Below are 26,149 nucleotides of genomic sequence, written 5' to 3'. Positions count from 1 at the left end.
GATGGCATTTAATGATGGCATCTTCTGTCTGCCACGGTCTCCCCGGCCTGATTTAGTCATTCCCGGCATTTATCCAGATGTAGAGCGCTCTGGAATTCACAGCCTTGTTTTTAGTTCATGAATAAAACGTAAAAGACCTTGAATAAAAACGCACAGATAAGAAAACGAGGGCACCGGTGCGCCGACGCTGACTCATTTCTGGGGTTCAAGACTGATGTTTGTGCCATTCTTTCAGCTACTCTGCACAGTAGTGCCCCCAAAGGACATTTGTGGTAACGCCTTTTTGTGAGAAAACTTGAACTTGGACAAACGACTTGCTTCTGTCGCATTCAGGGCTCATCTTTTTTGCATGAAGTGGTGAAACTTGCAAGGAAGCACAAAGAAGGATTTTTACTCTAAAAGGAGGAAACCGGAAACCGTGATCTTAAACTGGCGAGACATCGTTTGTTTTTGCAACAATTTTGTTTTTTTTCTTCCTCTTTTCCTGCTTTTGCTGCTTTATTACTGAAACACAGCAAAAATAAACTTTAAATATGTGTGTATAGATATCTATTTATATATATAATATATAAATAGATCCACTACCACGTGGTCCTGTTGTGTCAACTAAACTTGAATGTAGCCTGTTGTCGCTCACAGTGTGACATCATCAAGATGACCCAGTTTCCTTGGTATCGTTGTGGGGACGAAGTATCTGGAGTACAGTAGCAGTGCTTACATACCAGGGCTTACTTCATGTATACAGACAAAATGGAGGAGATTACAGTGCGTAATCTGGTGGAGGCCCGGCGCCAGATAAAGCAGTTGTGAGCTGCATTAGATTTGATTGATTGTGTGCAGGAATTAGCTCGTATCAAGGATATCTTGGGGGGGTGGCCTGGTGGTCCAGTAGACAGGAGGTTGCTGTTGTGATCCCCTGGAGATATCGAGACACCACTGCTAGCTAACCCTTCCATCACGCGCCTTTCCTGACAGCCGCGGTTGAGAATTCTGAGCCTGTCCACAGGTTTCGCCACAGACGCCATCAACTGCGACGGCTAGGCCTGATGCACATTTTGCCAGAGACTCACACTGTAAGAGAGGGGCGACGAGATGTTCAGCGTGTCTGAAAACCACGGGGGCGGGAATTGTTTCACCGCCACTTTGATCCGTTTGGTCTGATAATGCGTGGAATGTCTAGAAGAGCTGCAGGATCCAGCCGCTGGTCCACGTTAGCTCCCAGCTAACCAGATGTAGCCTGCAGACCTCTGCTGCTCTGTCAGGCAGGGGGCGGGAGGCACGTCCAATACTATTAGCTAATGAAAACCCCGATCAATACCCAATCAATACCTACAGCAAGTACATCCCTCGCCTCTGGATTTCACCAGAATCAACGTGGGACAGATGTTTGCTTCGGCTTTTATGCAGAAAAAGAAGAACAGTAAAAACAGTGACTACCTGTATCATGTGGGTCGGGACCATACGTGTGTGTGTGTGTGTGTGTGTACATTTATATTGCATTTGTATTGCATTTATATTACATATAAAGACACATTTCTACTGACATTTGTCATCTGACATTTCTACTCGCTCAAGTCTCTTCTGAATCTATGATGGAAACCTTACATCTCACATTTCCTACGTCCATGTGTGTTTTTACAGACTGTGACTGTGGTATAACTTTGTTGTAATACAGACAATATTAGTAGTAATGAATCCAGCCTCCTGCAGTCACCAGGTCTCTGCACACTCACTGACCTCAGGTCAGTATTGGCCACAAACAGGAGGGATGATTGATATCTGAGGAGTGAGTACCTCCGGTCTGCTTGTACTGCTCACGCGTGTACTAGAACACGCGACTGTACTGCGTTTGACTTCCTCCACTGTTGCAGACTCGTCCCCCCCCGGGCTCTTACCATCTGACCGGAGTCCCCCCCACCCATGTATTGATTGATTCCAGCCTGCGCTCCGACCCTGACTCTCCTGATCAGGGTTTTATGCAAATGAGACCAAAGAAAGGAAGGAAGGAGGCACAGGAACACCTCGCAGCGCAGCGCTCCTGTCTGTATTCCTCCTCCGTGATCGCCTGCCCCCTCTCTCTCTCTTTCTATCTTTCTTTCCCCCCCCCTTTTTTTTTTTTTTTTTGCTGGGCGCCGTGATCTGCCGGGGACTTGTGAATGGCAGCCAATGGGAGGGTTGAGTCCCCTCAGCCTCCCTGACATCCACAGCGAGGAGTGATGCGGCGCGACTGAGACGCGCAGTTGAGGTGGAACATCGGGCAACAGAGGCAGCAGTGAACGGATACTCTCCCGCCTCCGCCTGCCTCCTCCTGGCTCCTCTCCTCCACAGCCCGGACGCGCCATCATCACCAGGTAACTTCAAGCTAATTGTGACATTTCTAGCCAACTTTGCAGCGTTTGTAGGCGTCCCCCCCCCCCCCCCCCGTCTCTCTCTCTCTGTCGAGCGCGTGTCCGAGCCCGGGTGCTGCTGTCGCTCTCCTCCTCCTCTCCATCATCGATCCTGTAGACTCAAACCGCTCGCGGATCCGTCGCTGCTCGTCTTGACTAATTAGTGGAACAACTTCGGGTTCTGAATTTCAGATGAAGTTATTTGTATTCTATTCGTTCAACTTGAATCGACGGCCGGCGGCTCCTTCAACTTTTCTCCCCCCCTGCTTGGCCTCTGGTCTCCTGCGTGCGCCGTCGCTGCGGAGGCGCCGCGTCCTGATGTCCCGAGTAAGAAAAAAACCCCAAACAGTGCCAAGTGGTGCGCGCAGGCCACAGCTCGTTCGGTTTGATTTCATGGAACTTTCAAGCAGCTCTTTGCTTGAAGGTGTCCGTGAAGCCCCCCCCCCCCCCCCTCGATGATAGCGACGCTGCAGCCACCGGCGAATCTCCGGGATGTGGATCGATGCAGGTGGGACAGCAGTGCTCTGATAAAGGCGGGCGGCTGTCTGGTTGCCTGCGGTGGCTCTGTGCGGCTCTGTTGGCGGGGTGAGGTCTGCTGAGAACCCATCCCCCCCCCCCCCCCCCCCCCGGACTTGGATCAAGTTGAGCAGCTTTAGTGAGAAGATTGTTGAATCCAGCTATGACAGAATTGACTGGAAGGTTGTTGGCACGGGCTGTTGGAAGAGGGTGGGGGCCCACAAAAGTTGAGATGGAACGAGATTGAAGTCTGGATGCCGAGTTTGTCGAAGTTTAAAGTCAAAACATCCTGGCAGCTTGAAGCTCAGGTCACTGTCTTTGTTGTTTCTGAGTTAGAAAGGCAGAAGTCTTGGGTTTAAACGTGGGAAAAATCTAAATAAATCTGAGTTTAGTATCAGAATTCTAAATTTCAACTCCAGATTTCGAGAATAAGCTCAGGGCTAAAGTCTGGATTTCATCTTCATTAATTCTGACTTTATAAGTCGGGATTTGAGTCTAAATCTTCATGACTGTTTTTAGTCTGCATTTTACATTTTTAGAGTTAAAGTCATGATCGAAGACAGAAAGTCGAATCAACTTGTTTTAATACCACCCCCCCCCCCGCCAAAAAAACAACCCAAACAAACAAACAAACCCAGATAAAGCATGTGGCCTTAATCCTCTTCTGTGGGGGGGGGGGGGGGGGGTGCTGGGGGGAAAGTTCCTGCGTCCTGCCTGCTGCTGTAGGTGTCTGCTCTGGCTCGTGGTGAGCCTGAGGTTATGTGGCCGGAGGCGGCCGGGAAGTTGTTTGGGGGGTGCCGGACGACCCCGGAGTTTTCCCAGGCTGCATACTTCTGGAATTACAAACAAGAGCCTATAAAGGCAGATTGGACCGAACCAAAGCTGAAGATTTACATTTGTAAACGGCGGGTTAACGTGACTCTTTTTAATTGGAACAACTTGGTCGGTGGTAGAGAGCAGCCTGGCGAGGGGAGACGGTACCAGAGCAGGTTTCTCTGGTCCAGGTTTTTCATTCAGGGGTTTGAAGTTCAGAGATGAAAGGGACGGAGTCGAATCTGTGGCTGATCAAAGTCACAAGGAAAACACGGCAGGTACTGAATATTTAAAGGCTCTGCAAATAGCATGTGTTTGCATGTGTGTGGGGAATGCATCGCGTGTGTGTGTGTGTGTGTGTGTGTGTGTGTGAGAGCTTTTATGAAGGTGTTAGAAGGAGCACAGCAGAACTGATTTGACAGACAGGGAAGCAGACACACCACAGCCATCTGCACGTTCTGAGCCGCCGCTCCGATTACAAAAGACAGTCCCTCACTTCTCATCTTCCTCTTTCGCCCCCAAATATCTTGGCTGGCCGGGTCGTGTGCTGCAGCTTAGGGGAGATTCCAAAAAGCTCTCAAATCTGCCGGTCGGCTCCATCCTGTCCTGGTGACGTCACAGGATGGCGGGTTTACCCGACGGCCAGACGAGGATGACCGCTGACCCGAGTTGATTACATTATTTGTGCTCCAGATGGGCAGCATCATTTTGATGTGTTGTGCTCAGATATTGAATGTGTCCAGTCGTCTCCTCGGCGGCATCTGGAGCTAATAAAATCATATCCCAGTGGCCGCCGTCTCTGCAAAGCCGATGCCCTATGGGAATGTCTCCGGCCTCCTCGCTCGGATACTTGTGGAGCCTGCACGCGGAGCGTGTGGCTCTAATGGGCGTCGAACATTTGAAGTCAGCAGCAGTGAGAGCACCTCTGGGCATCGTCGCTCACTGGATGCACCTTGATTGTTTGACTGCATTAGTCACAGTCTGTGTGATGGGATAATAAATCATGACATTGTTTGTACAGCGAGGGCTCCGGGATTCCTCCTCAGATTTTCCTGTGCCAAATATTTATCTGGAGTTGCCAGTGCCAGCCAACTGGGCTTTCTTTTCTTTCTGTCTTTTCTCTTTTTTTGCACAGGACAGACTTGTTTATTCACTTCACAAAGAATGACTGATTTGATTTCTCCCCCCACCACACACACACACACACACACACACACACACACACACACGCGCACGCGCGGCCCATGACGTTATTTCTGGAGTCTTCTTGTGACCGTTAGTGCAAATTTCCTGCAGGCAACTTCATAACTGCTCTTTCCTAATGAGACAGATTCTCTTATTCCCTCTCTATTTATGGAGCGGTGAGAGTGGCAGCAAAACAAAACAAGGCCTACGCGGAAGGGATTGTGACGTCGGGTTAAATCTGTGGCGGGGGCGGGTGTCACCTCCCCTCAGAAGGTCAACGTGAGTCCCAGATTGAATTTGCCGTGACTAAAAAGACATTGGAATTAGACGAGATACAGTTGAGCCAGCGTTTCTCGACAGGTTTCAGGAAGAGAGATTTTCCGACTGGACGCCGGCCAGGAGAACGGCGCTCTGCATGTGGAGTCTAAATCCCCCCGAAAAGGCCTTTTTCACTCTGTGTGTAGAGAAGATAAATACACATGGATCAGACAATTTACACCTCACTTAACAATGGGTAATTATCTCTCCCCGCTTTGTGCAGGAGAACACCAATTACACAGAAACGTACTCTGTTTTCAAAGTGGCTGGCCGGAGATACGGCGTGTGTTCAACACTGATAGTGCAGTGCTCGATGGTCCTGGAAAACCTGGAAAAAAAGTCATGGAATTGGAAAGCGGCCTGGAAAAGTTTTGGGGGAAAAGTCCCAGAAACCTGCTTCAGAATGAGCTGAATATTATTTTGGTTCGCGTTGACTGACAGCTTGACAGCAGGTTCATATCCGTCCTATGAAGTCACCTGGATTCTGATGTTTTCCTGTTTGAGCAGACGGAAGCCCGGTGAGGCCGCACTGCTGATGAATCCCTCTGACTCCTGATGTGGCGATAACGGGTTTATCTCGTTTTCTTGTCATAAATGTGTCATTACAGATGGGAGATAAGAACTTGTTGTAACAAGTAGGGCCAGTGCGTCTATGACGCGGGACCAGACAACGTCTCACGTGCCGAGCGAAACCGCATAAACTCCTTTTTATGCTTTTAAAGGCTGAATCGCCGTCAGTCGATGGCATTTTATGGACTTCCGACTGTTCCAGTGTTTGCCTTCATCGCGTTAACCTCTAAACACACACTGATGGGGATCATTTTGTGAATCCAATAATCATCCCCGTGTCAGCACCGCAGTATGGAGTTATTTGGTCAAATTTATTCTAATTTTTTTCCCCATCGTTCGGCCCAAAACGAGATCATAAACGTACGTGAAGAGAGCAGCCGTGAGCTGGAGATGAGGAGGCGTTACCACAGGAGTGAGTCACCACAGTGCCCACCAGCACGGCCCTTCTAAACTCCCTGATTCCAAAGAATGTGTGATTCTCATCATTTCCCCGAACGCTGCAGTTGCGCAGAATAAAACCTGGGGGGCAGGTTCTGGACCAGATGTTGACAGAGGAACGTACCAACAGGAGAGGTCTGCGGGGTCTCAACGACAACAGCTCACAAAGAGAGCAACAGTCTGTAGATGTTTCTTGTCTCTGAGATGAAGGTTTTCCTCCCGGGCCGGCAGAAGTCATGATGCCTTGGTGCAAATGTGCGTGCGTGGCTTAAGAAGTGTCGATAAGAGGAAAGTCCATCTTTATACAGTACGGTAGACGAGGATGGGCTGTGAAATCACTTAGATTCATTTCTTTGGGGTGGGAGTAAATTGCTGCCAATGTTGAATAATACAGTCTGCCAAGCCTCTTCCCCCTCAAACTGTGGCTTGGCTCCACAGATTTTCTAATTATGAAGAGATAGCTTCACAACTTCGATTGCACAATGAGCGGAAGCTGGCCCAATCTGACTGAATTACAGACAAAGCCTGACAGACGTGAAGAGTTTAGTGAGCATATTTGAAGAATCTCCGCCTACCTATTCAGTCAGGAGAACCACACAGGCGCCCAGTGACACACCTTTTGAAGTAGTCGCACGTAAACACAGGCACAGGCAAACAGTACAAAGAGAGGTGCACAGTTCTCCTCACATGCTTCTCAGCACAATTTAACAAGATATATTAGTCACCCAGGAGGCAGCAGAACGCCAGGCATCCACAGTGTGCAGCAGACTGCAGTCTGACAGTGGGAGATAGTGATTTACAACAAAGCCCTGTAGACCATGGCACAATTTCAGAGTGCGGAAATGACACTGGTAAAGCAGGGGCGTGAAAGTCTATCCACCAGCCACGTCTCATTTCTTACACCAAATACCCCAAGAAGGGAGGAGGGGGTGAAGGGGGGAGAGGCCAGGTGACACATCCAGGCTTGTAGCTCCCGCTCAGCCTCGGCGTTCTCTAGGCCCCCCTGAAAAACACAAGGACTGCTCCTTTAAGGACCAGGGAAAGCCGTTGTCTCTGAAATTTGAGGTGAAATCAATTGCTTGACCCCGCAAGTGTACGGTTGCATTTCGGACTGGATTTGGAGTTAAATCTCTATATCCAATATATGCAGGGGGAGCAGTAATGATCTAATAGCAGCAATCACAGATCCAGATTTCTCTCGCAATCCAATCACGCGTCGCTCGGCTCCGGACCCGTCGAGATTGCCAGATTTCCTGGAGATATGTTCGTGAGTTTTTGCAGACACCCTGCTGACACGCAGATTACCTGGCAGAGGTGGAGACGGAAGCTCCTCAGCTAACGCTGCCGCTGATTTACATCTACAAACCGCAGAACCCACTCATCAAAAACTGGATCGGGCCGCGATCGGGGCTCCTGCCACATGGGGCAAAACTTGGAGATATTATAACAAGAAAAAGAACATTAGAAGTCGAATCATTCACTAATCTTTTCCCCCGAGCAGAGAAAATATGGAGATTCGTTTTGACTTTAAATCAGAATCCTGGTTATTTCAGAGTTTTGCTACGCTAATGAACGATTACTAGTTGTCTGACACGAGCTGTACTGTACATATTTGGACTTATTAAAATGTTCTAATGAAGAAAGAGTGCATATCTTCTTTTTGTGAATAATTTAAGGGAGACATACACAGACGAACCACTTTCCATCATTAACAGATCAAAGTGTACATATCTGGTAATTAGAGCGTTCATTCAGTCTTTCTCAAGCAAAATGTTCTAATATTTGTTGGTTTCAGTCTCCTTTTTTTGTAACTTATGACGGAAAAGTCAGTCTTTTGAGTGTTGCAGGGACACAAGAAGCGTTTTGAAGACGTCCCTCTGTGGGTGGGGAAGCTGTGTTTTCCACAGGGAGGTTTATCGTTGTTGAGATAACCGACAGATTGGTGGATGCCATCGTTTGTGTCAGGGAGCACATAGGATGGCGCGTCTCTCACAGTCGGAAAATAAGTGATTCTACAGCACTCTGTGTCGAGAAGTGTCCATGCAGGAGCCGTCAGGAGACAAAGCGAGATCAGTGTTGATCGCCAACGGGTCAGCGTTTGTGTTTGGTGCATTAATGAGGAGAAGAACGTCGCGGCGGCGAGCTGAGCCGAACGTACTCACCTCTGTCATTCACCATCACCGGTGCCTCTGTTCTTCTCCAAACCTTCTCAGCGAGGGCAGAGCCGCCGAGACTCACACGTACAGATACACTCAGCCTCATAGGTGGAGCCACAAAGATGGCTGTTCACTTTCAATAATGGACCCTGTTTCTTTTGGCGCCAGAGTTCCTTCAGAGTAGCGCATCTCGGCTCCAATTCTCGCTGCCATCAACCCTCGTGTTTGTTTGATTATGGGTAAGAATGTCAGACCGTGTGAGGCTGGGATTCTGCTCCGGTTCATTGTCCTACAGGACGGAACGCCTGCAGGGGGACCAGATCACGTCCACCGGTCCTGCCTCTCGCCTCTGGTGTGATTCCTGTCTGTGCAAAGCCCAGAGGCTTAACTCTGGCTGCAGTAAGTGGACTGAGCAACGCTAAACACTGTCTGGGGTAAGGCTGCTCAACATGACAGCCAGTTAATAAGAGTATGGAGGAGGAGGAGGAGGTGTCTGTCTGTCTGTCTCTCTGTCTGTCTGACTGACTTTTTTGTGAAAGGTTGGTGAGAGAGGCGGTGGTGGGGGTTAATATTGACCGTAGGATGACAGGAGGCTAATGGGAGATCAGAGAGTCCAACCACAGGACAAGAAGCATTAGCGCTACAATGAGAGGGAGAGGGAAGTGAAGGGTCAGGTGGTGGATAAATGAGTGTTTTGCTTGTTCCAAGTATGGCGGCGAGGGTGATAATGATGCTTACTTTGCCCCTGTAAGCCAGCCGTGCTGAGAGCTGTCAGCTTAAGGCAGCGCTGGCTGGTGGGACACTGTTGGGATGCCACTTGGTATGTAAACCCCCAGACGGTGTGTGATAGATGTGTGGTTACACGTGTGTGTTTGCAGGCTCATCTTGAGGTGTGTGAGACTTTTTTTTTTTCTTTTTTTTTGCGTGTCGATTTTTCTTGGCAGCGGTGAAAGCAGAGTGATGTGATTTTCCCCTCTAACAGCCTCCAGGAGTAATGATCCAGGTTATTGCAGATGACGTGTAACACCTCAGCCCGGCAGGCATTGGCGCCGCAAATACTGGTCCTTTTTGGTTTGGCTTCAGGGAGAGTGCTGTCCTGGTGGCAGCGAGCGGCGTGCGCACAATTCCTCTGTCTCCCAAAGCTGTCACCTTCAGATGGGCCCCTCCTTCTGTGGATAATGGTCTCCTGTCTATGTTGTGAATGATATCTGGATTCCATTGTGCGCCCGTTTCCTCCGCTGCGCTATTGTCCTGCAGAACGCCTTTGTGAGTTTTTTTTTTCTTTCTTATCATATTTTTTTTTGCGTACAGGTACAATGTGCGAGCTCCATTCTGAGGTGCTGCAAATGAGCAGGCGAACGCATCAGCAAAGGTCCTATTTACTTTCAATCCCCGGAGTGAAAAAGAGAGGTTTCTGCCATTGTTCTGCTGCCTCTCAAAACATTAGGATGGTTCATTGTGAGCGAGAGAAAGACCTCCAAACAAACTACCTGGTGAATCAAAGCACCATTCTGGGACCTCATATTCCTGCGGGAAGGACACAATACGAGCTTTCTGCAGCAACACGGGACGTGCAATAATAAGAGCATGCTACTATATCGGGCGGAAGAATACCCAGGGCGTCTCAGACAGTTGGGGAAACCTGTCCACTTTGAGAAAAGGTCATTCTGTGAAACCCCCAACAGCTGAACATTGTGCTTTGACATGAATAACTGACAAACGGATGTGCACGGGTCTCCAGGGCCTCCAATTACTGTTTGACGCTGCCGTCAGTCAAAGGAAAATGGGGCAGGACCTGCCAGCAGACCTTCAAGTTGCCAGGCCTGCGCGAGGGGAGCTTCAAGCACTCGGTAATAATTGAGTTTGATCTAATGAAGGCGATGCCAAACTTGGGTTATTGTTTGCCGGAGGACAATGCAGGAGAATTCGTCGTTGGCAAAGATGCCGGGAGAATTTCTTTGAAATGGAAAAACTGCATTAAAATTCCATTTGTATTAATTATAGCGTGCCTCTCATTAACATTGATAGCAGCATCAGAAGTGCTGCCGGTGGTACAGGGCTTAAAGCAGCACTCCGAGCAGGAATATTAGAGGCAGCCATCCATGCCTGAGGCAACTGCCTGTGATGTCACTGCGTGGAGGAATATAGCTTTATTCTCAAGAATTGTCTAGACCTTTGGTCCTACGAGACATCAGTCACTCAAGTTACTCACCACTAGATTCAATTAATCATAGCTTTAATTCAATCTGGTGGTCGCCCCCCCAGCTCTAAGCCTCTAAGTGGGTTTTAAGAGCGCACTCGCGCACGGCCCGGTTGCCTCGTTCTGTACTGTGGTGAGGCAGGGTTGCCCCACCCCGCCCTGCTGGCCTGCACCCGCGTCACCCCAGGCCAGGCCTGACGCTCATGCTTTCGAGGGACGGTCCCTCAAATGTTCAATACCTCGAAGGTACAGAATTGATCTTCCAGAGTACACGGGCTCACCTGTGGGGAGAGTTGACGTGCGCCCCCGAACTGAAGGCCTGCAGATGCGCAGTACAGGGAAGAGCAATATGTCAATACATCAGTATGTCAATAAGTCAGTATATCAATACGTCAGTATGTCAATACATCAGTATATCAATAAGTCAGTGTATCAATAAGTCAGTGTATCAATAAGTCAGTGTATCAATAAGTCAGTATATCAATAAGTCAGTGTATCAATAAGTCAGTATATCAATAAGTCAGTATATCAATACGTCAGTATGTCAATACATCAGTATATCAATAAGTCAGTATGTCAATACGTCAGTATGTCAATACATCAGTATATCAATAAGTCAGTGTATCAATAAGTCAGTATATCAATAAGTCAGTGTATCAATAAGTCAGTATATCAATACATCAGTATGTCAATAAGTCAGTGTATCAATAAGTCAGTATATCAATAAGTCAGTATATCAATAAGTCAGTGTATCAATAAGTCAGTATGTCAATAAGTCAGTATATCAATAAGTCAGTGTATCAATAAGTCAGTATATCAATAAGTCAGTATGTCAATACATCAGTGTATCAATACGTCAGTGTATCAATACGTCAGTGTATCAATAAGTCAGTGTATCAATACATCAGTGTATCAATAAGTCAGTGTATCAATAAGTCAGTGTATCAATAAGTCAGTGTATCAATAAGTCAGTGTATCAATACGTCAGTGTATCAATAAGTCAGTGTATCAATACGTCAGTGTATCAATACGTCAGTGTATCAATACGTCAGTGTATCAATAAGTCAGTGTATCAATACGTCAGTGTATCAATACGTCAGTGTATCAATAAGTCAGTGTATCAATACGTCAGTGTATCAATACGTCAGTATGTCAATACGTCAGTGTGTCAATACGTCAGTGTATCAATAAGTCAGTGTATCAATACGTCAGTGTATCAATAAGTCAGTGTATCAATACGTCAGTGTATCAATACGTCAGTGTATCAATACGTCAGTGTATCAATAAGTCAGTGTATCAATACGTCAGTGTATCAATACGTCAGTGTATCAATAAGTCAGTGTATCAATACGTCAGTGTATCAATACGTCAGTGTATCAATACGTCAGTGTATCAATACGTCAGTGTTTTTCAGAGTGGAGAGTCGTGATTCGCGCTGAGCAGCAAATCTTACGTCTCAAAAAATTCAATCTTAATGACGTTGTCAGGCTCCAGGACCGATTGGACGAACATTGATTTTAATGTCTTACATGTCCTGGTGTCCGTGTTCTCACGTGTTGCCCAGCGCCAACACGTCACCCATAACACTTTTTTTTTATTTCAACATTGCTGGTTTTATATTGGGAGAGTTTTTCACACTCCTCCTACTGGAGTTCAGGTCTGTGCACCTGCACTGCCAGGGGGGTGGGGGTGGGGAGGCTGGCAATGTCTTGAGAGAGCTGCTGGTCCTCAGTACTGGAGGGGCAGCCTGTCAAGCAGGTCTACGTGACACTCCAGAGGTCAAAGGTTAACCTCACAGAGGCAGGTGGAGTGGGTCTGGCACACAGGGGCTCGCCAACACAGATATGTAAGCGCACATATTTGAGAACATCCACTCATCAGCCTCGCTCACACACTCACACACACACACACACACACACACACAGAATACAATGTCAGAAGTCGACCTACAGTAGCAGCAGCCTGTGAGATGCAGTGTGGATCTCCTCAGTCTCATAAATAATGGACGTCGGCGAAGCATCTGTCAACTTTTCTGTCAACCCTCTTCCAGATGGGAGTCAGACAGGCCAGGCCGGATCAGCGTGTTACACACACACACAACAAACCTCCATCCAGTGTGCCTGCCGCACCAGCGCCCTGTTTACATCAGCGTCCTGACACCCGCACTCACCTACACGCCTCATCCTCTCTGCTGATTTATTAGGTCTTGCACCCGGCGTCTTCCTCCTCCTCTCCTTCGCCACACGTGGACACAAAATTGAATCATGGCAAGAAAAAGAGCAAGCTCAATAAATAAAAGTACAACAATACATCCTATCTAAATATTCCCTCGGCTGCTTTTAGAGTAAACACACCTCCTCAGTTGGTGGCAGCAAGGAGGTAAACACACACCTCCAGCGCCCTAGATGTTTGTTGACTTAAATACGCCATCACTCACTTAACATTAACACTCCCTGTGAGTTCCTTCGCCTCACAGCTCCTCTCAGGGAAAGAAGTCATCCCCTGGAGCCCCAACGGCGGGGGGGGGGGTTGCTCTGGACCCCTTTTGGTCCTGCAGCAGGGTGGTAGGATGAGTGGATCGGCTGCTGCTGGCTTTATGAACTAAAGCAGCGTCTAGCCGGGCCTTGTCGTAATAGAGGATTCAGCTCATAAAGCAGCATCATGATTTGCAATAAGCAGAGTTAGGAGAGAGTAATGAAGGTGTAAATCAAGCCAGCATTCTCCCCCTCTCTCCCTCTCTCACTCTCTTTTTTTGTTCTTTTAATCTGACAGTGCTGGTCTGCTCCCTCCTCATCTTTCCTGTGCAGTAATAGAAAGCTCGGCCCTCCATAATCAAGCAGCAGCAATATTAGTAAACAGGCTCAATCAGTCAGCCTTTATTTGGTGTGCGGGACTTATTTCGCCGCCCCGGTGTGGCGTTGGGGCTGTGGGGGCTAATGAATGAGGATGGAATGAGGAGTATTTAATTCCAGCCTGGGAGAGGCAGCGACGGGCCTCCTCATAAGAAGCTCTTTGTTTTCTTTTTCTTTTTTTTTCCACAGAGAACAAAAAAAAAAAGAAGAAGAAGAAGAAGAAGAGTGTTGGGAATGTAGATGCAAATTTGCAGCTTTGCAAAGAAGGACCACACAGTCAGGGGCCGGGACCAGGGCTCGCCCCGGCCACCCCACCCCCACCGCCCTCTTCCTCTGAATAAAGACGTCATCAGAATTTCGAAATGGGACTTGGATTGGAAGCAATCATCAAAAAAGAGAAGGTCCAATACTTCTGAGTTAGAATGCCTGGCTGGGAATCATGTTGAAATTTCCATTCCTCGCTCCAAATCGATCGTATGGGTCCCTGCTCTCCAATATCCATGGTCACCTTTGCTATAAAGTAGGGTATTACTTCTTTAATGCAGTGGGGTTTCGTTCTGTGACCAGCGAGGAGAGGAAGGAAAAGAAACCTATCAGGTGACCTCAAAACACAAAGAAATGATGGCTGAGGATAATGAAAGAAAGTGGCCTGAATTCTCAATACATATCATTTTTTTCCAGTTCATGAGCAAGATTAGTTGCTTTGAGTCCGCCCATGACATTGGTTTGAATTATTCCCTCCGTCTTCCTGTTTAACTCCAGGTAGCTTCGCTGGACACGTTAATGCAGTATTGATTGTTTATCTGTAATAACACCACCAGCGCGGGTGACAACAGGGGAGGGGGGAGGCTCCAGAGAGGGAGGCAGGGAGAGAGAGAGGGGGTAGGTGAGGTGCTGATAGATAACGCCTCTTTTGACTGGTGGCTGGCGATTGTGAATCTGGGGGTAAAACGAGGCGCCTGAACATATCCTATCTGGCATTAGTCCAGGTGTGAAATGGGAAATAGAAACTAGGGGTGAAAACGTCGCTGCAATGTGGCCGCTGCACGATAAGGCTGCCTCCTGTCTCCCAATAATTCAATCTCTGGCCCCGACCATTCTGCTAGCTTCCCCGCGCCATCGCCGGCGTCCACCCACTCGCTGCCCCAAGGCCCGGAGCCCATATGGCCAGCTACAGTGTCTCTCTGTGACCTATGGCCCGGGTTGTTGTTCAGCCAACCCCCCCGAGGAGCTCGGTAATTACAAATAAGCTGGAAGTCACACCAGCCATGAGAAAAGGTGAGTGTGATTAAAGATGTGTGTACAGCAAAGTTCAAGGGGTTCTCCGCCGGCGTGCCGGCGTATTGAATCATGCGTCTGGCTCGCGGTGCTCGGGAATCAAACGCTAACGCGGATCAATCAGGCTTCTTTGTTCATTAGAGTCACGCGTTCCCAGGAGTGGCAATAAAAACAAAACCACCGCCGAGCCATTGCGGCGCTCATTTCAGTGATGAGGCGTCCGTCCCTCGGGGATAACTCGCCGAGGTAAATAAACATGAGTCACAGTTAAGGTCAGAGGAGATCATGGCCGTCTGTTGTTCATCTCAGAGGAGCCTCAAATCCTCTCTGACGTGATCCGGTTGAGAAGCGAGCAGAGAGAACCTGATTTTATTGACAATACTGCAGACAAACATGTCACGTTACGTTCCTACCTAAATACACCTGTATTTATATCAGGGCCCCCCTGCAGGAGTTGGTTTCAGTTATGATTATTAGATATATATATATATTTATTTATTTTTATTTTTTTTTTTTACATTTTTGGGAACATGCTCAAAAACGCACAGACTGGAGAACTCACTCACGTCCTCCCGGGTTCACCAGGTTGGGGCCGTGCTCAGTCGCTGTGCAGACGAGGCCTCGGCAGCGACAGTTGGGTTTCATCTTGAAACCTGCAACTTTGGGGTCTTTGTCAAACTTCAGGTGTTTGATGAGAGTCCCGGCCCGAAGAACCGTCGCTCTGACTGGCAGCGGCAATATGGCCTCCGCCACTGGAATTAGACCCCTCGCTGTTGGCGTGGCAACCAGACGTGCTAGCAAGGAGGCTAAAACCTTAAAGGCACCCGCTGGTCACTGGTGTGGCGCCAGCACGGCTCTTGAGGTGTCGCTACATTGGATTTATCAGCTCTGCGTCCGTTTCTGCGGATATTTGCTTGATGACCGAACCGTTGGCTGATTTCCACCGATGCGACCGTCTAACAACCCTGTCACCGTCTGGCTCCTTGACTGCATGCTTGATAAGAGTCATGTGACACAGGAAGTGACGTTTGCACCACGCAGTTTACACATAAGTCTTCTCCTGTAAGCAGGATCCAGACGTCACCCCAGCCTGGAACTGTACGGAACACCCCGCGCCCCCGACGCTTGCCGAGGGTGCGTTCAACGCCGCTCGCAGCAATAATTGAATTTGTTTTTCACCTCGAGAGCGGCTGCTGCAGTTGTGTCTGTGACAAATGGCTTCCTCAACACTCCAACGCTCCGCTGGTTGTAGTCTGAGAAAATTTCGTCCAATTTAAGAACAGTCACGGGAGCGCACATCCGCAGCTTCTGTGCGCAGCCACTTCTATTAATAATGTAAAAACAAGGGCTCCTAACTGTCACCCTGCTATTTTATGGTGGGCTTCTAGCAAAGGTCATTACTCTTCGTCGAGGGGGAAACAATTTTCTCGGTGCAGCCTTTTATTGGGGCCATATTTTTAAGGTATGTGATGTCTTTGTTTTAGCCCCATGTATTATTTAGTGTTGTGTGACAGTTGAAGCCACCTCGCCGCTGACCTGCTGTTACAGTCAATATAAGCCTGAATGGAAATGTGCCTCCACGCCGTTCCCTCGCCAGTAATTGTCACGGCGGGGAGGCTGAGACAAACGTGGGAACACAACTCCTTCACTGATTTTCAATTCACTGCACCGAGTTTGACCTTTGTGTAGTCCAATCAATGGATCTGCTTCCAGGGACGCATGATTCATTTGAGCGCGATGACTGCGGCGTAGTCTGATGTCCAGGTGGAGCAGCAATATTATCAAGAGATAAACAAGGACATTGATATATAAAAAACAACTTTTAATTAGCAGATTTATTGTTGGTATAACATTGACTGGCCTTTTGTGTCCGGCTAAATGTGAGAGAAAACAGACTTCTGTGCTCGACTGCACACACAGACGCTGATTTGCATAGAGACGGAGGCTCCCATTACCACCAGTGTATCACCACAAAGGCCACAGTGGGGAGAGCAGGAAGGCGGCGGACCCCTCCACAGAGGCCGCATCCTCCCACTCCTCCCCCTCCTGCCATTGTCAGCTCCTCCGAGGAGAGTTGTGTTCCACCACACGGCTGCTGGTGACAAAACATGCCTTCTTGAAAGCAAACATCCACGAACGTGTCAGCGGATGAATTCCATCAAGCCATTATTTCCCTGCTCTTTATGTGCGAGGACGTCTTGTGTCCGTTTGTTCAGGCGTCGCCAAGCGAGGATGACCACGTCTGTTGGTCACCAGGGTACTTATTAATCTTCACAAGAGGACATTTAGTGAAATCAAACCTCCATTTATTAGCCCCTGGCGCAGGATCGGAGGACTGGCGAGGGGAGATAATGAGTTTAAGCTCCAATTTAGTCAATTAATTCTGAGAAGTGGAGTCAGAAAGTGGAAAAAAAGAAAGAGGGAAAGTGTTGTTTATGAGTTGAGAAGCACATTTCCCAGCTACGTGTGACGATTCGGATTCTGAGAAGAGGAGAGGTTTCTCTTCAACTGGTGCATCTTTGCTTTTACCAGGCAGGGAGACGCAGAGGAAAAAGACAGAGCCGCGCGTGGATTCACTGGCAACCCACAATTTAGTCCAGACACAGAATCAAGTGCACTAGAGGAAGGGTTACTTCAGGAGCCCTCTGTGGCTTCTAAACTGGGCCACTCCGACGGCGAAGGCGAGCGCTTCGGACTGAGTGATGCGAGCTTTGCTGAATGATGGCGCTGTGGAAATAACTGGAAAACAGGGAAAATAGGGGTCTCTCATTGACTTGGCCCAGATTGTGTGATTTATATGGGTTATTTGGTATGCATTTGGGCATAGAGGCGAGGTAATGTGTTTGCAGTGAGCTCCGGAGCGCTGCGGCGGGATGAATGAGGTGGGAGCCTCTGACAGTGAAGAGTGTGAGCTAATTTATGTGGATTACCGTCATTCAGTCCCATTCTCACATTCTTGTCATGTACGATCAAGAAATTGATGGCAGTCCACCTACTGTCATGAAGAAATTAGCTGCTATTTGAAATTTATATCACATTATTTATGGAATAAGGAGCTCTGATGTGTTGAGGGATAAACACTGAAATGCCGGCATCACATTTTAATGTGTTATTTGGAAGCAGAAAGGGGACTTAGAGAGCTATTAACTTTGTTCTATTTCAGCGTGGTAGATTGAATCCTAATTTGGACTTGAAGACCCTGATGCAGCGCTGACATTCACTCAGGAATCCCGCTTCAGCTTTGCATTCCAATTTGACCGGGGATTTCCATCTGTTTATTCGCCGGCGTGCCGTGATGATGATTTTGCCCTCCTCGTGCTGTGGACGAGTTTTATTCTGCTTCGTGGTAATATCCCGAATCCTTCTGAAAATCTCCTTTTAGTGATCAATTTCCTCGCCTTAATCTGTGAGGCGACTGTACAGCATGTTGTCAAGACAATGCGGCAGTGAGTCTAGACTGTTTTCAGCTAAACAAAAGATCAATATACATTGACAGCAGGATTCTGGGTTTTTTGTTTTTGTTTTTTTGTTTTTCTGTTCGGCTGCAAGGACCAGAGACACACAAACCTTGTTTTCTTACGTTCGGGTTCATCAAGCTACCTTGTTTTGGACGATTTTCCTTTGGGAACTGTTGAGAACAACAAACTGGCTCTAAGATAAATGAAGAGTCCTAGATTTGTGCTTCCCAAACTTCCACTTGGGATTCAGCTCGTTTTAGCCCAGGATGAGTGGAGCGTGAGGGAGGAGGAGGCAGCGAGGATGCCAGGGAGCAACCTGCTGCTGACACCTGCACACATTAGCACCCTTTAAGGACCTCCTCTGTGGATTGTAACATGACCACGTTACCTGTGGCACCAGTGCCCAACCCTCCTCCTCCTCCTCCTTTCCACATCTTCCTCTCCTCTCCTTCGCTCATCCACCTGCCTGACATTCTCCTCTCTCACTTTTAATTGCACCCCCGGGGCTCTTGCTGGGTTGCTTCGGCTCAATGGGCACGATAGGGTGCTTTGCCGTGTCGCTCATATCCCTCGTTAAGGAAAAAAAAACAGAGGAGGAGAAGGTGGGAGAGGAAGACAGAGGTAGGATGGAGTGAAGAGGCCTCATCAGAGAGTCGCTCCCAAATCTAGATGAGGCTAAAATGCCACGCGGGCCTGTTGTATCAGCACACGTGCAGTGGAAAGGCCATTAGCCGCTCAGATCCAATATGTATTGACGAAAGCATTTGTGTAACTCTCTGCACGGCCGTCTCTATCTTCATGCTCCTGCATTCGATAAAACCAATAGATACATTTAATAGCTAATTGTTCTGATTCTAAATGTTATAGCAGGCGGTTCTGTGAGTGCGTGGCTGTGGAAACACTGGCAGCAGACACATTAATCTTGCTTACCCAACACAACGCTCCAGTCTCATTGCTCCACGGCGACTCTGCACAATCTGTGACAGGCAATTTAAAGCAATTTACTTTTTTCATTTTTTCATCAAGCATTTTTTTTAATGCAATTAAATGGCACATGATATGAAGCGAAGACAGGGCAGGCGAGACAAAGAGGGGAGTGAGTGTGTGTGTGTGTGTGTGTGTGTGTGTGTGTGTGTGTGTGTGTGTGTGTGTGTGTGTGTGTGTGTGTGTGTGAGGAGGCGGGGGTGGGGGGAGAAAGGCCGCCTTGTGCTTGTTGTAAACACTAGCTCTTAACTGAGAGAATATAATTATGGTGTCATGTTCTATTACACACCTTCATTATGACGATGGTGCTCCTTTAGAGAGCGAACAGGGGAAGACGAGACCTGTGGCTCTTTTTCAAAAATAACCTATAGCGACAGGCGCTGGGCTGAGAAGGAGAGCAGACGCACTCCCCCGTCAGGCTCCAGCTTCTGTTTGCTCGGAGGAGGAAACTTCTGCTTTAAACAAAGACGTTTTCTCATTGCTGCTGTCATTCTCAGTCGATATAATTAAACCTTATTGTGATTGAGATGTGAAAGTCATCGTTCCAACAACACCTGCTGAGGAAGAACGGAAGGTTTCCATTCCAAGGCTTGAGTTGGAGGTAAAACCAAACGGATGCAGTCAAGAACAACTAAATAACCATAGAGACATCACCATTAAATGAAAAGCTACGCTCAATCTGTTCATGCACAACCCTGCAAGTTCCTAGCAACACCAGCACAACTCGAGCTGAATGCCCGATTTAGATACGAATGCAGAGAGAAGTGTAGTTCTGCAAAGAACACAAGCTCTTGAAACCAGAGCAGTTGTTGCAAACGTCTCGACGTGTCACGCCCAGTTTTGACGTGTGAATAAACACTTTGAGCCTTTTTGATCAAAAGCACACATTTTGTCACCCAAACAGCAGCTGCAGATGTTCTCCATGTCTCACTGAAGACACCCAGGTTGGCCGCTAATGTCTGATGTCACATTAAAAACTCCCCCTTTTCCCCCCCTGAAAAAAACAACCCAATGTCACAGGGTCTTGTGCAGCTGCGTCACCAGAATTACAGGTGAATTTTAAAAGCACTTAATTGTCTTGCCGGAACAACAGCTGAGAAGGTTCTGACATCTCGCTAAAAACCATCTGGTTTTGCTGTGAGAACAAGGCTGGGTGGATGGATGGGTGGATGGATGGATGGGTGGATGGATGGATGGATGGGTGGATGGATGGGTGGGTGGATGGGTGGATGGATGGATGGGTGGATGGATGGATGGATGGATGAGTGGGTGGATGGATGGATGGATGGATGGGTGGATGGATGGGTGGGTGGATGGATGGATGGATGGATGGGTGGATGGATGGATGGGTGGATGGATGAGTGGGTGGATGGATGGGTGGGTGGGTGGATGGATGGATGGGTGGATGGGTGGGTGGATGGATGGGTGGATGGATGGGTGGGTGGATGGGTGGATGGATGGGTGGATGGATGGATGGATGGATGATGGATGGATGGGTGGATGGATGGGTGGGTGGGTGGGTGGATAGATGGGTGGGTGGGTGGGTGGATGGATGGATGAATGGGTGGGTGGATGGATGGATGGATGGATGGATGGATGGGTGGATGGTTGGGTGGATGGATGGGTGGGTGGATGGGTGGGTGGATGGATGGGTGGATGGGTGGGTGGATGGGTGGATGGAACAAGGCTGCAAAGCGCTCATTGACTTGTTTCAACAACCTGGTTTTAACGCCAAAGTAACATCTGCAAATATCCTGAAGAATATCGGCTCCAAAGGCCCGAGCGTCACTCCAGGTCCTGTGGGTGACGCATGAAAGTGGAGTGACGAGCGACTGAGAAGTCTCTGAGTACAGCGTGTCAAAGTTGGGTCAGGACTTTGGTCTGTAAACGGGTTCCAAACAATGCTCTCTCTTCCAGATAAACGTGTCGAACGTGTGTTTCAAACCTGTCGTTTTCACAGCAGCGACAGTCTATTAGCTGTCAGAAATGTGACCTCATTATTCACTTCCTTTTAAATCGCTCTCTCCATCTCTCTCTCTCTCTCTCTCTCTCTCTCTCTCTCTCTCTCTCTCTCTCTCTCTCAGTCCTCCCTTTCCTCTCTCAGATGTAGAGAGGCAGGCATTTTGTCGTAGCCACTGGCCAACATGTGCTACCATAGCTTTCTTAACCAGCTTTGACATCGTTTTGACGTCGCAAAATAAAGCTTTAGCTGACTTACTCCTGGTCGTGGTCCCTTGTCAAGAGAATTATCAGGGCAGGGAGCTGTACAATATGGCTTCCAGGATATGACAAATGTGGTCAAGGGGCGAGCGTTCCCGAGGGACTGGCTGAGCCCTCCATACAGTGAAAGCATTAGCTTTCCACTGTGACATTATGAAGAAATCCATTGAAAAGGCCGGCTTGCCAGTGCTGGGGGATCCGAGGTAGAAAGCTTCATGAATCTACCCCAGGGACCCTCTGGTATTTCCAAGCATGCTGAAGCCTACAGCTAATCAATAGCTCAGAGTCCCACATGCTCCTCACCAGCGTCAATTAAGTAAATTCATAAAGTCGAGTGTGCTGGGAGTTGGAGGGGGCGAATAAAGAGTGAGAGAGAGAGAGAAAATCATCTGCTAAATTTGGATAGGAAACAGCTCCTGCCATGAGAGTTGCAGCTCATAGCGGTGGTCTGAGAGACTATTTCTCTACGGGCATTATTAAGAAGCCTGACAGTCCATCTCACTTTCACCTGCCTCCATCAGCACACGCACTGTTGACCCAGGAGTCTTTTTTCCTCCCTGCGCATGCTGAGCCAGGCAGAGGACACATGCAAAGTGACTGGCTTTCAGCGAAAACCCAAGCGATAATGCATATCAGCGCTGGCCTGTGCAAGCAAAGTAGGCACGGGGGGGGGGGGGGGGTGGCTGAGGTGGTGGGGGGGGGGGGTTATATGCATGAGGGAAAAGAGAACGAGGGGACCTCACCCCCCAGCTTCAACTGCTTGCAATTTGCCTCATAAGGGGAAAGCAGGGCATGCCTTGGCTGCCTCTGAAAGACAGGTAGCGTAATGGATGGGCCGGTCTCTGGGCATGACTGCTGACGCTGCTCTGACAGGACGTTTCTGCCTCTCCTTCACTCTCCCTCTCCCCCTCCTTTAGCCCTCAGGGTTGACACAGTCACTACATCTGATGTCAAAAACTTTCACCAAGTGAAACTCTTCACATCGCGAGGGCGTAAACAAACACGGGGATTAGAAATTGTTTAAAGAGAGGCGCGTTTGACGGCAGAGGATTCGCTCACCTGATCAGTCGGCGCTAGAAGTCGGCGCAAAAAAGAAGGAGGTGCCAGGAGTTCAGATACAAATAGAGGCCATCTGAAATGAGCTGGCACGGTTTTTGGAGTCTATCAATGCAGAGCAGGAATTTGCCCAAAGGGAAATGTGGAGTAGAAATAACAGTCAACAACTGCGAAGTAATTTATTGATTTATGCTTTCACATGTGGACATTTGCTGCTTATTTTGCTTCCCAGAAATGGACAGCGAACACCCGTGAGTTTTGAATTCCAATATCGTGGGCTGACAAAGGCATTCGATTTTATTTGGGGGTTTTCTTTCACTCTGTTTTTGCAATTTCATAGATCAAACAATTGCTTTTTAACAGGTGTCACTGGTGTGACTGAACGCGTGTGAAGCGAGCGCCCAGAACCAGCACATGAATGGTCTTGTTTCCTGTGGCTGCTTTCCTGCACGAGGAGGTCACAAAGCGTCTGTGAGAGTTCAACATCTCCAGACTCACAGACTTTGATGAAGTTTGGCGGAGAGAGAGATGGTATGGCAGGGGACTTTACCTTTTAGACTTGATCCGGATCCGGATCAGTTCTCGGCCAGTGGCAGGACATAGATGTATTCGTAGGGTTTTTGTGGACATGTCATAGACAAATCTAGTCCACCACGATGGTGAACCCCCCTTGAGCATTTGCTGTTCAGCTTCAGCTCAAATCTCTGTCGACATGCGCAGCATGTCTTCCTGGCGTGTTTAGAGGTATTTTAAAAGTCCAGGTTTTGGCTTCCAGATGGCCCGTCGATCTTATTCTGAATCTGGAGGACCTTTTTTCTGCATAATGTCAAATATCAGAGTTTATAGACGGCGGAGGAACTCTTTTTAACAGTTTCACTATGTTGATACCCTGCAACAAATCTACCTTCAGGTCCAGTCAAGTCTCCTGAGCCTGCTCCTGTACTCACACGGCCTGGTTGGCAGAGGTTCACGCTCTTGCAGTTCCTTGTTCTCGATCTATTGGTGCTTTTTTTCTTCATTCCCTTTACGTTCCTTGTATTCCCTCCATCTCTGTCTTGCTGTACAATGAAGTTTGCTTACTTGTTTGTCAGCTAGCACTTCCCTGCAGCCACTGTAGGACAGTTGTGGTGGCCACAAAGTGTGTCTAGATTGTTGATAAAAAAAAGTGCTTCACAGCTACTTGGAGGCTTTGCCCTTCATGCTGGCTGGATTAGATTTGTAGGAGTGAAAGTACAGAGGAGTCAAACTGCCTCTATGGACCTTTGCCAGTGGAAAAGATGCAGGCAAAGAGCTGCAAACACACAGCTGCATTAAACTTTCCATAAATCTTTCTTCACTGCTTTGACAGACTGACACACGAGTGAAATATGGCGCTATTGTAGTTTGTTTTGAGTTAGCAAAGACACCCAGTCAACATCAAAACCCCTCCAACAAAAGTTGCTACAAAGCCGTCCAGTCGGTGTGGTAAGATATCTGTTTGTGTAAGGCAGTGCTTTTTTGTTTTTTTTTTCCCTGTGACACCGCTTGATGGTCTTTGTTTATTTCTGCAGCTGCAGATATTCAGATACCAAAGTTAGCGGCGGTATCACAGACGGGAGTGTAGTGACAGCACCGCTGCCTCTGCTCCCCTGCGTGGACACCTTCCCTCACTTTTTACTCGCTCCATTTCTTCCCCTCCCTTCAGTCTGTCTGCTTCCACGCCTGTGTGCAGGTCAGGGTACTTAATTCATGTCCAGAGACATAGTTTTCTAATTCCCCAACATATTGTGCGAGGGAAGCCGACCAGACCTGCCATTCTGGGGCTGGACTCCCCGCCGCCACCCTCCCCAACTGCCTTCTGAGAGTGTGCGATACCAGAGAACGTTGCAGACGTTCCCCAGCGGACCCACTGATAACCCGCCTAGCCGTTGAACACTGGCGGCCTGGATATCGCCCAGCCGGGGAGGAATAATGAGAACAAAAGCAGAATACATGGCCTTCTTTCTCTTTCTACCTCCTCCTCCTCCTCCACTTCCATTCTGCACTCTTCCTCTTGTTCCTTTTCTTCTTTTTTTATATGTTTTGCATTCTCCATTAGGAAGGAAGGAAGAGGGACAGCTGGGTGGGAAATGATTGAGAGACAGCGCGTGGAGATACTCTCCAGCCACATCGGGGGCTCGTCTCTGTGGTTTGCAAACAGTCATTTTGTTCAGTATCTTTACACTGATCTTAAGGTAATAAACTGGCGTTGACATTGCTCTGGGTCTCCATCGTCATTCTGCTGGGTCCGATAACAAAGTGTGCAGAAGAAGATTGTTAGGAGATAGAAGAGGCTGCTCCACACAGAGACCAGCACTCTATTAGATGTTGATTCAGAGGCGTAATGCAGATAAAGCCGCTCGACACATGCTCTACAGGATGTGAGCCCATACATCGATGTGTACGAATTTCTAATCTGATATTTATCAGACGATGCAGCCTGCCAATCAATCAGACAAATGGCATTCAGCATAGTGAGCGCACGAATGTGTACGAGGGAGGATGAGGATGCTGGATTGCCTCACCCCGGGCCATTCTTATCGCCAAGCCGTGCTAATTCATTAAAAAGACGACAATAAAGGCAAATATCACATTTGGAAGAAGTGGGGCATTTTCACTGTGATAACCGACAAATTGTTGGAAATGCATTTCCTGGACCTGCTACCCAATTAGTCAAGTAATCATTTCAGCACTAAATGTTAGTTTGGGGCAGAGTCAGTAAGCACAGAGAAATAAACAGCCAAAACCTGAAGCAAGTAAAATTAAGCGTCCAATAAAATAAAGAACCCACTGGTAGGATTCAGGTGAAGTGCTTCCTGGACTCAGGAGTTTGTTTGTTTATTTGAGTCAAAGTGACTTTCTGATGAAGGTTTAATACTGCAACACTTGAAAGTGTTGCTTTAAACATCTTTGATAACCCTGCTATTAGCAGTAAATTCATTTTAGGTGTTTTAAAGAGAGTGCCTCGGAGTTTTCTTGTATTTTTGTGTCAAAAAAACGTGTAAATTGCAAGTACAGATGTTCTTAAATTGGTGTTGGATTAGGAGTCCGAGCAGGTACGCTGTGGGCATTTAGCTCCTCTCTTTCTCTTGCTAATGCTAGTAAGTATTTCATTTAATTGCTGTAAATCACTTGATGCATGGAAAATATTTTCAGTCCTAAATCCAAATTAGGCCGCTCAAATTTATATATTTGAGATTAGATAAACAGAGTCATGTAAAAAGGGATTTTTTGAAAGTCCCCACACAAGTTGTTGTACCACGCTCCTTCTCAGGAGGTGATAGTGACTCCCAGGAGCACCTCCCGAGTCATGGTTGAACCAAAGGGATTTGACTGTATTCATGGAACCCCAAGTTACATTACGTTACTATCTTTGTCTTGAGCTTTTTACGAGGTGATAATGAAACACCCACATCGCCACGTGAGTGCCAAAACAGTCCAAGATTACACCAAAGTGTGGCGGCTAGCTGGGTGTAGCAGTGAGTGTAAGCAGCGACCCATGCTAGCAACCCCCACTGAGGAAACTTGTTTGGATGATGGAACTCGATCCAAAGCTCCTGAGCATCGGTGAGAGCTGGAAGATGAATCTGGATTAAGAAAGTAGCATTCCTGGTAATGTGCAGCTTCCTTTAGATTTGGAGTGGAAAATATGATTGCACCTTTACCAACTGTTCACACCGCGAGATCCCCAAATACCAAG

General features: G+C 47.9%; 1 protein-coding gene across 3 annotated transcripts in view; it reads left to right on the top strand.

The window, feature by feature from the left end:
- The first annotated feature begins 2,167 nt into the window (after window positions 1–2,167).
- The window catches only part of LOC147241350 (cadherin-6-like), a 61,709-nt gene continuing 37,727 nt past the window's right edge, over window positions 2,168–26,149 (top strand). For 2 of the 3 annotated variants that reach the window (XM_086190744.1, XM_086190742.1), the window contains exon 1: window positions 2,168–2,351. The gene's annotated coding sequence lies outside the window, so the exon portion shown is untranslated. Of the gene's footprint in view, window positions 2,352–3,696; window positions 3,995–26,149 lie in introns of those variants that run through there. The other variant, XM_086190743.1, reaches the window with a different exon arrangement.

This window comes from Aulostomus chinensis, chromosome 21 (assembly GCF_037954235.1).
Source record: "Aulostomus chinensis isolate RoL2024-O1b breed Wild chromosome 21, RoL_Achi_v1.0, whole genome shotgun sequence".
Taxonomy (NCBI): domain Eukaryota; kingdom Metazoa; phylum Chordata; class Actinopteri; order Syngnathiformes; family Aulostomidae; genus Aulostomus; species Aulostomus chinensis.
The sequence above is the reverse complement of the archived record's forward strand: the minus strand, read 5'-3'. Positions and strand labels throughout refer to the sequence as shown.